Genomic DNA, 14580 nt, shown 5'->3' with positions numbered 1-14580 from the left:
CTCATGTGTGTAGGGTGGGAAGCTGATCGGGAGAGCAGGAGGGAGAGGATTCTGTCAACCCAGGTAAACAAGGATTACTCAGAGAAGTCACAGAGGGCAAGGAACTGGCTCAGAGTCACACAGGCGAGAAGCGGCAGGGCTGGGATGGGAAGAGTGTCCTCACCGTAGTCTCCCGTTCTTGCCTGACGGAGCTCCCGGCAAATCCTGCCCGACGGTTTGGAGATGCTGCCTTCCTCTCATGCAGCAACGGCCAATGGAGGTCCCTGTAAGCATTCAAGTAAGTTCAAATCCCAACTGCCCCACTTACTAGCTGTGTGACTTTTGGCGAGTTACCACCCTTCTCTGTGCCTTTGTTTCCTCATCTGTAAAACGGGGCTAATGATGGAACCTGCTGAGCAGGGATGCTGAGAAGAGGAAACGAGAGCTTCCATGTGAAGCATGAAGCACAGACTTTGACACACAAGAGCTCGATAAACGTGTGAGCTGTTTCCCTAGTTTCTACGGTGAACAAGGAGCAGATTTCCCAGCCCCGGCTTCCCCAGGAGGGGTCCTTAAAACTGGGCCTATCGATGTTGAGTCAAACCCTGTTGAAAAGCTGCTGATTCCAAACCCGTGCCCTTCATGGTAAGTCCAAAAATTAAATGCTCCCTGAGCCCTCCAGGGCTAGTGAACACCTGCAGGGGATGAGGTGTAGCCGCTGGTCCAGCGGGGCCCCGCTAACCAGGTTTTACTTTCTGCCTCCATATATGAAAAGGGCAGGGATTCCACTGCCCCCCACCCCATATGCTTTTTAAATCTCCATGCCCCATCTCGAGGCTCCAAAGTGACCCCTCTGAGGTGAGTGGCTCTCTCCACTGAGAGTCACTGCCCTTGGGAGTCAGAGTAAAAGTGTGGAGGTTTCCAATCCCCCCATGCACCCACTAAGTCACCACTAAGGGAAGGCAGAGCCCCTTAGGGTTGTGGGCAGCTCAGAGACGTGTGCCCGGAGCACGGCACCCCGGCGATGTTTGGACAGAGCCCACAGCTAGAATCTCAAGAAACCAGCTGTGAACAATTAGATGATAATCCCTTTCTCCAGCAAATACCTGTTCTTGGGGAGAACCAGCTCTTCTAAAAGGGGAAAGAAAGGTATTTCCTGAGCATCACCAAGTGTCGGGCACTTTGTCGGTATTGTCACATTCAAAATCAAAACCTAAAACCATCTTCAGAGACATTCACTTCGTCCCACTGACTCAGTGGTCTGCATGAGTCACTGCCAACCTCTTTCCTGCACTGAGTGTTCTCATCTCCAGGAAGTCCTTCTGCCTACCTAATCTGCCTCTCTCTTGCTGCCGTTTGAGCCCATGTTCTCTCCTTTGAGCCACAGTGGAAAGGGAGGAGAAGTCAGTCTCCTTTGTCTAATAAATATTCATATTCAGGGAGGATGTGTACTGAGGAAAAAATGCACAGATGAAATGGCCCTGAGAAGTTAAACGTCAGATACATCACTGAGAGCCGCTGTGTGATACGACAATGACCATTTGGCCTTTCCAACTTCATACTTGTTTTTTCAGTTTTCTGCCACATAATTCCATTTGATTATTTCTCCAGTGTCCTTTCCACACCCCTCTTAAAATGCATTGATCAAGGCTGGATCTAGCCCAGTTTTCTAATAAGGTGCCAAAGACTGAGTTCTTCCTGGTAAGAAGGATTGACTCCAAGGTGATTATCAATTCCATTCATTCATTCGTTTGCTCTCCCCCCACCAATTATACTGTATGGCAGGCTTGCTGCTGTCCCCTTATGGTTCATCAAGACCGCTGGGTCCTTTTCTGCAGGGCTGGAGTCTTACATCAGCTTTTTCTCCACAACTCACTAGGAGACCCAGAGGCAGGGAGGTGCTCAGGGAGAGGGAAGCCCAGCCCTGCTGACGTCACAGAGGAGACAGGAGGGGTGCCACCTTTCCAACCTCTAATCTGGAGCTCTCCTCGCCAGGTGGAGTGGTCAGGCGATACAGAGCAGGACGTTTGTGATTCTAACACTCCAGTAATTATCTCCACTGCACCACCCAGTTCCTTAAATCCATCACGGCCCACATTCTCTCTGACCTTCACAAGTTTGGATTGGGGAAAGAGCAGATCTTCAACTCACCTCTGCTTCTGATCATATCACATATTTACTGAGCCTCACCAGGCCCTGTGGCTGGGCCAGGGACTCAGTAGTTAAGAAGGCCTGGTCCTGCTGGCTTGGGCCATACGGTCCTGAAGACAGAGGAGTAAACAGTAAAATCAGTGAAGTGCAGAGAGCATATGAAGCGCCTGGGAGACCTGGGGGAGGACCACACCATGCGCTGGGAGACCTGGGGGAGGACCGCACCATGTGCTGGGAGACCTGGGGGAGGACCGCACCGTGCGCTGGGAGACCTGGGGGAGGACCGCACCATGTGCTGGGAGTGGGGAGACAGAAAATCTTCTTTTCTTTTTCAATTGAAGTATAGTTGATTCACAATGTTATGTTAATTTCTGCTGTACAGCAAAGTGATTCAGCAAAGTGATATATATGTATACATGTATATACTTTCTTTTTTATATTCTTCTCCATTATGGTTTATCACAGGATATTGAATATAGTTCCCTGTGCTATAAAGTAGGACCTTGTTTTTTACCCACTCTATATATAATAGTTTGCATCTGCTAACCCCAACATTTTTGAGAAAAGCTTCTTGAAGGACAAAACTTCTGACATAAATCTTTTGAGAATAAATAGTCCCCAGCGTTTTTGTATGGGAAGGAAGAGCAGACCAAAGGAACAGTGTGTGCAAAAGCTTAGAGGCCGGGGCAGTATGATGGGGAACCTGCAGGTAGTTCCATCTGCATGGGGTGGAGAATTGACGAGAACAGTGACGGGAAATCATATGCTTGCAAAGGATTTGTAAGCTATGCCACAAGGGTTTTTTTCCCCCCTTGGGCTTGTTATTCATTCATTTAACAAATCTTTATTGAGCACTTACTATATGCCAGGAACTGTTATAAATACTGGGGGTAGAGCAGTAAAACAGAAAAACACATGATTGCTGCTTTCCTGGAGCTTATATTCTAGTTAAAGGAGTTACTATGCTCCTCGACACCAATACCTTCAGGAACTGGTGAGGAAATAAAACCAGGATGCAATGAAAGGAAAGGACTGGGCAGAGGCTGGGGAGGATGTCTTTAACTAGAGTGGTCAGGGCAGGCCTCCCTGAGGAAATATTTGAGTTAATATGTGGCTTAGGAGGAGGCAGCCAAGTGCAGATATAGGAGGGTCTGCTCCAGCAGAGGGGTCAGCAAGAGCAAAGGCACATGCATGGGACTGAGAGGATGGTCACTGGGGGTGAAGCAGACTGAGGAAGCAGGGAATCAGTCAGGCCTTGAAGACTATGGTCCAGAACTTGGAGTCATTCAATTGCAACAGGAAACCATTGGAGGGTGACAAATAGAGGAGAAATCACTCTGGCTTCTGAGAAGAGAAAATATTGTGAGAGGGGAAAGGACAGCCTGGTGACTAGTTAAGGAGGTGTATCAATTAGCTATGGCTGTGTAACAAATTACTCCAAAACATAGTTAAAAGAACATAATTCCTCATGAGACCTCTGGTCAATCAAACCATTCTGATCCAGGCCAGGCTTAGCCAATCTAGTCTGGGCTCATGTGTTGGTGGGTTAGCTAGTGACTTCACTGAGGGTTTGCTGGTCTACAACAGCCTTGACCGAGATGTCTAGTCTCTGCTCCATGCACGTCATCCTCTAACCTGCTAGCCTGGGCTGGTGTTCACGGTGGTGGCAGCATTCCAGGGAGTGCACAAGGTCTCCTGAGACCTAAGTTCAAAACCGGTACACCATCACTGCATGCAGTTCTCAATGGCCAAAGCAAGTCCCAAGGTCAGCTCAGAGTCCAGGGTGGAGAAGTAGACTCTGCCTATAGAAGTAAGGCACTGCAAAGCCAATTGCCAAGGGCCTGGACGTAAGGGGGAATAAAGGATTATGGCCATTTTTGCAATCAACCTACCACAAGAGGCTGTCATGTAGTTCAAGAAAGAGCAGTTGGAGGCTTAAAATACTATGATCATGGTGGAAGCAAAGAACTGAGAATACACTTTAGAGGTAGAGTTGATAGAATTTGTCACTGAATTGGAGTCAGGCATGAGGGAGAGCAGTCAAGGATAAAACTTGAGTCATCCTTTGGCCAGAGTGACTGTTGGGTGTGCCTAAAATGAGCTGATGGGGTGCCGGGGGGAGGGAGGCAGGAGCCAGGGATTCAGCTGGGGCTGGTTGTGCGGGAGACACGGTCAGCATCCGTGATGCTGCTCCAGTGGTCGCGATGAGCCACTACTGACAGGTGATCACAGGAGAGTGATGTGATGAAGGACAGATGGGAGGGGCAAGCCCAGATGCAGGCTGTATTTGTTTCCTAGGGCTGCTGTAAAAAGTACCACATACTCGGGGCTTCCCTGGTGGCGCAGTGGTTGAGAGTCCGCCTGCCACTGCAGGGGACACGCGTTCATGCCCCAGTCTGGGAAGATCCCACATGCCGTGGAGCGGCTGGGCCCGTGAGCCATGGCCGCTGAGCCTGCGCATCCGTAGCCTGTGCTCCACAACAGGAGCGGCCACGACGGTGAAAGGCCCGCATACCGCAAAAAAAAAAAGTACCACATACTGACTGGCTGAGAACAACAGACCTTGATATTCTCACAGTTTTCGAGGGCAGAAGTCCCAAATCAAGGTGTTGGTAGGGCCATGTTCCTTCTGACGCCTCTAGAGAAGGACCCTTTCCCCCTCCTCGTCCAGCTTCTGGTGCCCCAGGTGTTCCTGGGCACGTGGAAGCATCACTCCAATCTCTGCCCTCATCTTCACATGCTTGCCTTCTCTGTGTGTCTCTGTTCTTCCTGTAAGGACACCAATCAGATTAAATTAGGGCCCATGCTACAACCTCATCTTAGCCTGATTATATCTGCAAAGACCCTATTTCCAAATGAGGTCCCATTCCCAGGTTCCAGGGGGTTAGGACTTCAACGCATCCTTTTGGGGACACAATGCAACCCATAACACAGAGAGACCAAAAATGAGGAGTTGGAGGCCCAGAGAGGGGCAGAGAGTTTCCCAGGAGGCCCTTGAGCTCATGCCAGAGTTGGCTCTGGAACCCATGCTCCTGACCCACTCCCTGACCTGGCCCTCCCACCACGCCCTGCTGCCCACACTGCCCATCTCTTCCCAGTGGATGATCCAGAGTTTGGGTCCCAGGCTGGTGGCCCCAGGAGCAGAGCTGTCACTCTGCTGGGACACTCAGAGAGCCAAGAGATTGTCCCCGTGCCCCCAGACCCTGGTTGCTGGACTTGCTTATCATGCAACCCTCTACACAAAGTGAAGTCATCTTAGCAGGAGGTCAGGCCCAGCCCCTGCTGTGCTGAATGCCACATCCTCAAGGGACCGCTTGGGGCTCCCAGACCCTCGAGCGGTGAATTGCTGTAAGAACCCCCCCTCTCAGACCCCAGATGCTCCTGCAGAGCCAGGTGCAGTCTTCCCTATGGCCCAGCACAGTTGGAAAAGGGGAGGGAAAATGAATGCTGGGAAGAGACTTTGCCCCACCCCAGCTGCTGGGGCCACATGGGTGCTCTCTGGGGGTCCAGAGACCTCACAGGAACTGGGGGCATCCAAGTCAGCTTCCTGACTTTGTGGGCAAGTGAGCCCATGGTGAGCCGCAAGATAATGAAGAGAGGGAGACGCTTGTCAGCAAGCTCAAGCCAGGGTCCACTGGCAGACAGCCCCACCTGCTGCACACTGTGCTCTAGGAGTTTATAAACTCTGAAATGACCTCGTGCGTGGTACCATCACATTGCATTTTCTGAAAGAAACAGACATATATACCAGGAACAGATTCACACGGGTACCATCCCCTGGTTTATGACAAAGGTGACACAGCAGTGCAGTGGGGAAAAGATGACCTTTTCCATAAATCAGGCTGGTCAATTAAATATCCATATGGAAAAAGATATTGATCTTCTGCCTCCCGCCAGACGCAAAAATCAGTTCCAGAGGGGTGCAGATTGTGAAAGCTTTTAGAAGAAAAGAAGACAATCCTCATGATCTTGGCATAGGCCAAAAAATTTTCAATAGCCCACAAAATAATAAGAGAAAATATTAATAAATTATGTCATAGTAAAAGCAGAGACTTCTGCTCATTAAAAGACATCACTAAGAGACTGAAAAGGCAAGTGACCCAAGTGAGGGAAAATATTTCTGAGAAAGTGCTCATATCCAGATGACATACTTTTTGACTCCTATGAACCAAGAAGAAAAAAGTAGGCAACTCAACAGAAGAATGGCCAAAAGTCTTACATAGACAATTCACAGAAATTAGCCAAGTGACCAGTAAACATAAGAAATTTCATTAGTCATCAGGATTGCAAATTAAAAAGACTATGCAGTACCACTAATACCCACCAGTACCACTAAGACCCACTAAAGATACTATGCAGTGTACCCCTAAGACCCACCAGTACCACTAAGACCCACTAAAGATACTATGCAGTGTACCACTAATACCCACCAGTACCACTAAGACCCACTAAAGATACTATGCAGTGTACCCCTAAGACCCACCAGTACCACTAAGACCCACTAAAAATACTATGCAGTGTACCACTAATACCCACTAAAGATACTATGCAGTACCACTAATACCCTTGGTGACAGTACCAAGGGTCGGTGAGAATGCAGACCAACCAGCACTCACACTGCCACTGGGATGGTAACTTAGCACAACCACTTTGGAAAGTTGGCAATACCTACAAAAGTCGAATATACACCCTACCCATGGTCCAGTATTTTCATTCCTAGACACATACTTAACAGAACTGTACACATATGTGCACCAAAACTCTGTACGAGAACGTTCATAGCGGCTTTATTCAATATAGCCAAGTTCTGGAATCAGCACAGATTCCATCAGCAGTGGAAAGGATAACTTGCAGTGTATTCATATAACAGAATACTGTATAAAAGAGAGAATGAACAGATATGGATGAGTGAACCACACAAACGGTATTGTGCAAAAATAGCAAGATAGACAAGGCAACAGCTGTATACAGTTCCATGTATACAGCGGTCAACCCAGCAAAGGAATCTCTGGCCTTAGGAGTCAGGACAGTGGCAGGAGGGGCTGGAGGGGGCACCTGGAGTGCTGGTTACACAGATGTTCACTGCTGAAAATTCACTGAGCTGTACACTTGGGATTTGTGTCTTTCATGCAGGTATATTGTACTTAAATTAAAGTCCCTTTAAGAAACAGTACACTAGATGTTTTTGTAAGAGAGTTCTGGTTTTGTTTGCTAAAAACAATAAGAGCCTCAAAATGGAGACGGTTCAGGTCCCCTGCACCTGCAAGGTGAAGGTGACGGGGGTTCAAACTTTCAGTCATAAGATAAATAAGTCCTGGGGATTTGTGTATAGCATGGTGACTACAGTTGATGACGGGGTGCTGTATATTTGGGGGTTGCTAAGAGAGTTGATTTTGAAGATTGTCATCACAAGAAAAAATTACATTGTACACCTGAAACTAGTATAATGTGTGTCAGTTATATCTCAATTTAAAAAATTTGAAAAATAGAAATCAAGGAGAGCCTCAAAAGTGAGGCGTTTCAGGTTCCCTCCCCTCCTGTCCTCTCCCGTCCCCTCCACAGCGGCAGTTCCCTCTCCACACCACCAGGTGGGGCTCGATCACAGCGGAAGACCTGCACTGCACAAGTCTGACCCGGCAGCTGGTAGAACCCTCAGCCCACGAGGGGCAGTTGGACCCTGGCACCAGCTTGAGCCCAGAGTGGGTGGGTGAAGCCCAGCTGCTCACGCACCAGCTGAGGGCCCCTGGGCACATCACTTCTCTGAAGCTTCCATTCTTCCCCACAGATGAAGGCAAGAAATGCAATTTAAAACAACAATGAGGTATTACTTTATATCTAATGAGACAGGAAAATACTAGTTAGCTGGAGAATGCCAAAGTTGGCCCAGATATGGAAATGAAGGAAGCTTCAAACCTTGCTGTAGGTAGTGTAGGTCATTGCGGTCTTTCTTGGTGAAGTTACACACAGACGTTGCAGTGACCGGCAATTCTACTCCTGGGTGTATAATTCCAAAGTTCTGTCACAGGAGACACATTTGAGGATGTTCACTCAGTGTTGACAGAGGTAGATGAGTGCTGGAGGCCGTCCATGCGTGGGAAGGTGGATGGCAAAACGTGGTGGGTGGAAAAGGTGGAAACGGGATGAGATGTGACACAATAACCTTCATACAAACTAAAAATATGTTTGTATAAACAGTGCATTGCTTATAAGAACATGTATAAATGCATTAGGACAGCTGGAATGGGATTAGGAAGGAAGGAAGGGAGGGAGGAGGGAAGGAAGGGAGGAGGGAGGGAAGGAGGGAAGGAAAAGAAAATGCGGCTGAGAATACCAAGTTTCTAGGGTGTTGTGAAAAGAATCTCAGGGAAGTTTCCATAAGTTTCTAGCATTTAGTGGGCGCCCCATTAATTATTTTCTACTAGTGCCTTTATACATTAATATTTATTGAGTGCCCACTGTGTGTCAGGCAATGTACTAGGCTCTGTAATACAATAATGAATAAAGAAAAAAAAAAATTCCCGCCACCCTGGAGCTGACATTCTAGTACCTTTGAGTCTTATTCCACAAACTTGGGTGTAAAAGAAATGGCACATTTTCCTAAATTAAATTACTATGAACCCTTTTTGTGGATTGAATTTTGTGCCCCTGTCATGCTGGTCTGGTGGGAGATTCCATTTCAGTCATCTGTGGGGTTCCCTCCCTCACACCCGCAGGGGCCCAGGACATTACCCAGAGCAGTACATGGGGTGTGCAGGATTCCCGGCATCTGGTGTCAGTCTACACTGGTCACTGCTGAATCACTGTGGGTCACAGCCCACAAAAGCCTAACTAACAGTCAGCTCCATTGGCTCTGCACCAAGCTGGTTCAGGGGTTTCTGCTGGGAGGCCCCATGACTACAGTCCTGCCTCCTGAGATGGGTCGCACTGCCATCTCTCCCAGGAAGGGCCCAGCACCTCCAAGGCACTACCACCAACAAAGGTCCCTGTGCATCGCGGCTGTGCTGGCACTCTTTCCCCGCCTATGCTTTCTTCTCACCCCATGCTCACCTCAAAGAGCCCAGGCTTCCAGGCCAAGGCAGGCTGGCTGGCGTGCTGCAGATACCTGCTGTTCCCGGCCTGGCCACAGGTGACCAGGAGCTGGTCTCATCCGGAAAGGTGTCGGGGGAGGGGTGAGGGCGGGGAGAGATGCAGAGAGCCGGGCACAAAGAATTCTCGGCTTTTAACTTCTTCTCCAAGAGTACAAACGACACAAATGAAAATCGCCATAGATAGCCCTGACGTCCTTCATATTTCTAGGTGTTTATCCAACACACAATGGTTGAGCACTTACTGAATGGTGGGTGATCTAGGCACTTGGAGGGGGGCCTTCAGTGAGTGGTGTGAGGGTGGACGGGGCTGTGAAGAGGATGACTGCAAGGTGGCTGTGCCAGTCCAGGTTATCTGATGGCCAACAATAACTGACTCTGGCACACACACACGTGTGTGTGTGTACATGTGTGAGTATGCATGTTTGTATGGTAGGTATACATGTATGTGTGTAATGCATGTGTGTGTGTGTATGGCATCAAATAGGTTCTAGAATCAGCCTAACCACTTCCAGATCTGGTATCTATGCCTGAGATACAAATTCAGGGAGAGGGTCTGATCGTCCTCTCCAAGGTCAGGGCCCCATCCCTTGGCCCAGGGAAGACAGAGCATCCTTACAGACTGTTTCACCAAGTCCACACGCAGGGGGAGAATGTAGTTCCCCCAAGGGATCTGGGGTACTTATCGGTTATCTATTGCTGGGGGAGAGTTTCTCTCAAAGAACGACAAAGACTGATTGTCTCACTGTTGCTGTGGGTCAGGAAGCAGGAAGCAGCTTGGCTGGGACGGCTCCTGAGGTTACAGTCAAGCTGTCTGTCAACTGTGGTCATCCAAAGGCATGGCCAGGGCTGAGGACCCGCCGCCAAGGTGGCTCACTCGCGTGGGTGGTGCTCGGTGCTGGTGGCGGGGAGGAAGCCTCAGTTGCTCTCCACGCGCATCTCTCCACAGGACCGCTCGGGTGTCCTGATGACGTGGCACCGGCTTCTGCTGAGCAAGCCAGGGGCCTCCCGTCCTTGACGCTTCTGCCTCCGAAGTCACACACACCGTCACGTCTGGTCTGTCTAATGTCCCTCAGTCACACAGCTCTGCTTTATTCATCGTGGGAGGGGACGACACAAGGTAGGGAGTCGAGAGTCATGGGAGCCATTGTGGGGACCAGCTGCCACAGGTGCCACTCAAGGAGGTAAGACAAGCAGACGTAACAGATGTTCACACAAGGATGATGCCTTGGAGCTCACCATCTAGAGGAAGAAGGTAAGATGGCAGAGCCAGCGAGTAACCGCTCAGCTGAGGACACCCCCCATAATGGAAAAAGGAACAAAGAGGAGGGTAGGAACCCAAAGAGGCAGCAAGTAGCCTTGGTTGGAGGAGTCAAGATGACATTTGAGTTGGACCTTGAGCAGAAATAGAGGCTCACCAGGCAGAGATGGGAGGAAGGGCAGTCCAGGCAAAGACAGGAGGTGGGAAGTGAGTGGAGTCAGTTCTGCTGAAGAGAAAGCCTTTGAAACGACCCAAGGGCTGCCTACCTGTGGGAGACCTGCTCCCAGGCCTGCCTTGGCTTTCTGCTTGGATTCTCTGCTAGAAGTACTCACTTTCCCCAGCTAACTGGCCCCTCGGGGAGAGATCACAAGCCTGCCATTCCAAAAGAAAGGCTGGACTCTTAATGGGCACTTCCCTCCGTCCCAACTGAGAACTGGGTGGGTGGGGCTGTGGGCAGCCAGTCAGGGCCCTACCAACCCACTGGGCCATCCCTGATCCCCCCACGGCATCCCCCAAACACACACACAAATTCCCACTGGCTGCAGGCCAGCGGGATATAGCTTCAGCAGGGCCAGGGGAGCCGCTTTTCCTAAGGCATCCGCCTCCCCCAGGACACATTAGGCAGGCTTCGCTGGTCAGAGCAGGGCGAGTCTGCAGAGAAACAGGCTCAGGGGGGCCTCACATCTCCAGAGGGGAGGGGGCCATTTGGCCCCAGCTGTAGAAGCAACGAAAGGGGGGTACACAGTGGCCTTCTCGCCACCCCCCTCCATGGCAGAAGGGAAGTGAAAGAGGAGGAAGAGGAGGAGAGGAAATTAAGATGCAGGCGGCGATGGCACTACTGCATCCTAAGTAGTCAAGGGCCAGAGTCAAGTCCATGCTTCCTGCCGGCAGAGCCCAGCACCTGGGAGCCGAGGGCCCCTCCCCACAGGGTCCCGGGAGCTGCAGGGGCTGCCACCAGGGACCCAGGCAGGAGGGTACAGGCTGCAGCTCTGCCCACTCCCGGCACATGTCTCCTGGGCCCACACTGAACACCAGCCCACTAGCTCCAAAGTATTAACCAACTCTCAGATTCAGGAAAAATTCTCGTGGCCACCAAGCTTGGAGGGACAGGATTTGTCCCAGATCTGCAGAAACCTCTGAGGTGGAGGGTAAGGCCTTAAACAACTTAAACACTTCAACAACTCTGGGCACTGGCACAGAGAAGGGCAGGGCTTGCCAAACACACCCAGTGAAGAAGCTGCAGAGTCAAGACTCATCCCATGTATTTTGTCGAGGAAGCCTCGTTCACTCTTTAAATCATTCGTGGCCTAAAGCATTCAGTCAACTTGCAGCAAACATTTACTGAGCTCTTCCTATGTGACGACAAAGACTTCTCAGCTGTGAGATTCTGTGATGAGCAAAACCAGACATAATTCCACTACATGGAGCTTGCAGGTTAGTTGGGGAAACAGGCCTTAAATAAGTTCAAAAATACATAATTGCTAAGTGTGATAAGCTTGGTAAAGAAAAGAATGGGTTTATTCATAGAAAACAATTGGGGAAGGGGTGACCTCCTTCAGAGGGTGACCAGGGAAGATGCTTCTGAGGAGGTACTTTTAAATCCTGCTTAAGTACAGCAGAAATGAGATTAAATGAAATTAGTCAGGATCGATTAATAATGTCTGCCATGGCCACTGAATTAGCAGGTGGTGGTATGCATGCCAGATACTTGTTTCACCTGTTTTATGCCCTCACCTAGGACCCTTGCTACCCAAAGTAGAACTAGATGTAATTCTAATTCTCCTGGAATTCACTGTGAAATAGAGTGGATAAACATTTGCAGAAGAAGCCATGATACAAGGCAGCTCACTAGTTTCATTAGTAGAAAAATCAAGGAAGTCAAATAGAAGCAGTGAGGGAGTGATCGATTGCCACTAGGGTGATGTTAGTGAGGCTTTGAAGGACATGGCACTTGGGAGCTTGTTGAAAAGAAGGCCCTCATTTTAAAGAGAAGAAGGTACTTAGCATCAAAGAATGTCAGAACTTCTCTGGCCTTGGTTGGAAGGACAGTTAATTCCTGCTCTGATCACACCTCCACATTCATAACAATCCCTGCTTGAAGATACTTCCCCACATGTGCTCAGAGTCTCACCACAGACCCTCAGTGAGAACCGACCTTCTTCCATCAGCCTCCCTACGCTCAGCATCCCATCAAGTGGTCCATCAAGACAACTCAGGGCTCTCCACTGCTACCACAGCTGCGCAGTCAGCTTAGACCCCACCAGATGTAAAACAAAGTCCTTGAGAAGCAACTGTTGGGTCCATCTAAGCACTCCTAGAGCAGCCTGCACCTACCCTTCACTGTATTTATCACAATTGTAATCAAGCCTTTCTGTGGCTCTTGATTCATGGCCTGTAAGTATTAAGAGAATGGGGACGATATCTTGGCATATCCGCCACTGAATCCCCAGTGCCTGGCCCATAGCGGGCCACTTAACAATTCTTTATTGATTGAGTGAACTGTTACAGAACAGAAAGAGTTGAGACAATGTTGAGAAGCTGAAAGTTTTGGCTTTGCCCCAGGGACCACCGGTCCTCGAGACTGGTTAGCAGAGGGTGATAGCAATGTGGTGGCAGCTCCTCCTGAGTCCTGCTTGCCAGCCTCAGGCATGGAAGACCCCCAGGAGGAGGTGGTGAGCCCATCTCCTCTGCATTCTCCAGCCCACAGCCTGGCCACTTCGCACAGTTTAAGAGCAACCAAAGCTTCTTGGGTCAGAGTTTAGAAGAGGCCAAAGCTTCTTGTGCCCACTCTGTGGGTCCTGCGCTATGTGCTGCTGCCTACGAGGTGGAATCCTTGCCCCTAGGAAGCTGACAGTCCATTGGGGAGAGTAGACTAGACTGACAATCAATGAAATGGGTCGAATGCATATAGAATCAGTGTGTGGGAACTCACCAAGGAGTTTCATGAGGTGGGGCTAGCCTCAGAAGCCTCCTGGGAGTCAGGTCTGCTAGGACGCATAGACCTTGGATGGACAAGCGGGGAAGAGACTACTCAGAGAAGGGAGTCTTCCGTGGGAGAGGGAAGAATGACGTGGGATAAAGAAGGACGTGGGCATGGTGGGAGAAGTCTTAGGTAGGTGTGCGGACTGGGAAGAAAGGCAGAGTGGAGTTAACCCATGGACCTTGGCTGCTAGCCTGGGATTTGGAAGTTGAGCCTATGGACAATGGAAAGCCACCATGACCTTCTAGACAAGGAGCCCAGAGCTGGTTGTCTGGGGTTTCAGGGGCAATGGGCAGAAGACAGATCCATGCCCCCTTGGAGGCCAGACTTTGTACACAAGGGGAGAAACGCCCCAGGGAGTTAGCAATGGATGACTCCTCTAGACCTTGGTTTTCAGAACGTGCCTCATCAGAGGAGCTGGTTGCCTTATTAGTTCCCCAAACAGCACGTCTTCCGTAGATCAAGACTCCAGTGGAAACACAATGGCCACAAAAGTGGTTTTTGTGTCTTGGTTTTCTGGGCCTCCCACTCCCCCCTCCCTCCCAAATCTGCTCTCCATTATTGGACAGACAAAACCCATCCCAAGATGCCCGCGTCTCCGTTACAGCTGTCATCTGTCCTTTCTCACCCGTGCACTTGCCCGTCTGCGCCTCCACGAAATCTTTCATCCCATCCACACTGTAAGAATTCAAAGTAAGGAGGTTCATGTTGTCAAAGAAGCCTTGATCTGAATGCCTTCCCCCCACTTTCTCCTTAAATGAGTTGTTAACAGGAACCCAAGTGTCTGTTGAACCTAAAATACTTTTTTTTTTTTTTTTAAATAACATTTCAAGGTAACTTACGGCGCGCACTTTAAGAGGCGAGGGCTCAGCGTGTCCCCGACAGCTTCCTCCTTGAAGCTCTGGTCTTCAGGGCTGTGGGAGGCATCCAATCAGACAGGCCGCCGCTGAGGGCCAGGGGAGGGGGCTGCAGCGGTTTTATCTCAGATTCGAGCCAAGACCATGAAATGGAAGGCAGGGGAAAAGTGAGTGAGCGAGCGAGCGAGCGTGTGTGCCTGTGTGTGTGTGTGTCTGTGTGCGCACGGCCAGAATAATGAGTCGCACTAATTCATAGAATTCCATTTT

Source organism: Stenella coeruleoalba (assembly GCF_951394435.1).
Source record: "Stenella coeruleoalba genome assembly, chromosome: 20".
In the NCBI taxonomy this organism is placed as follows: Eukaryota; Metazoa; Chordata; class Mammalia; order Artiodactyla; family Delphinidae; genus Stenella; species Stenella coeruleoalba.
The sequence above is the reverse complement of the archived record's forward strand: the minus strand, read 5'-3'. Positions refer to the sequence as shown.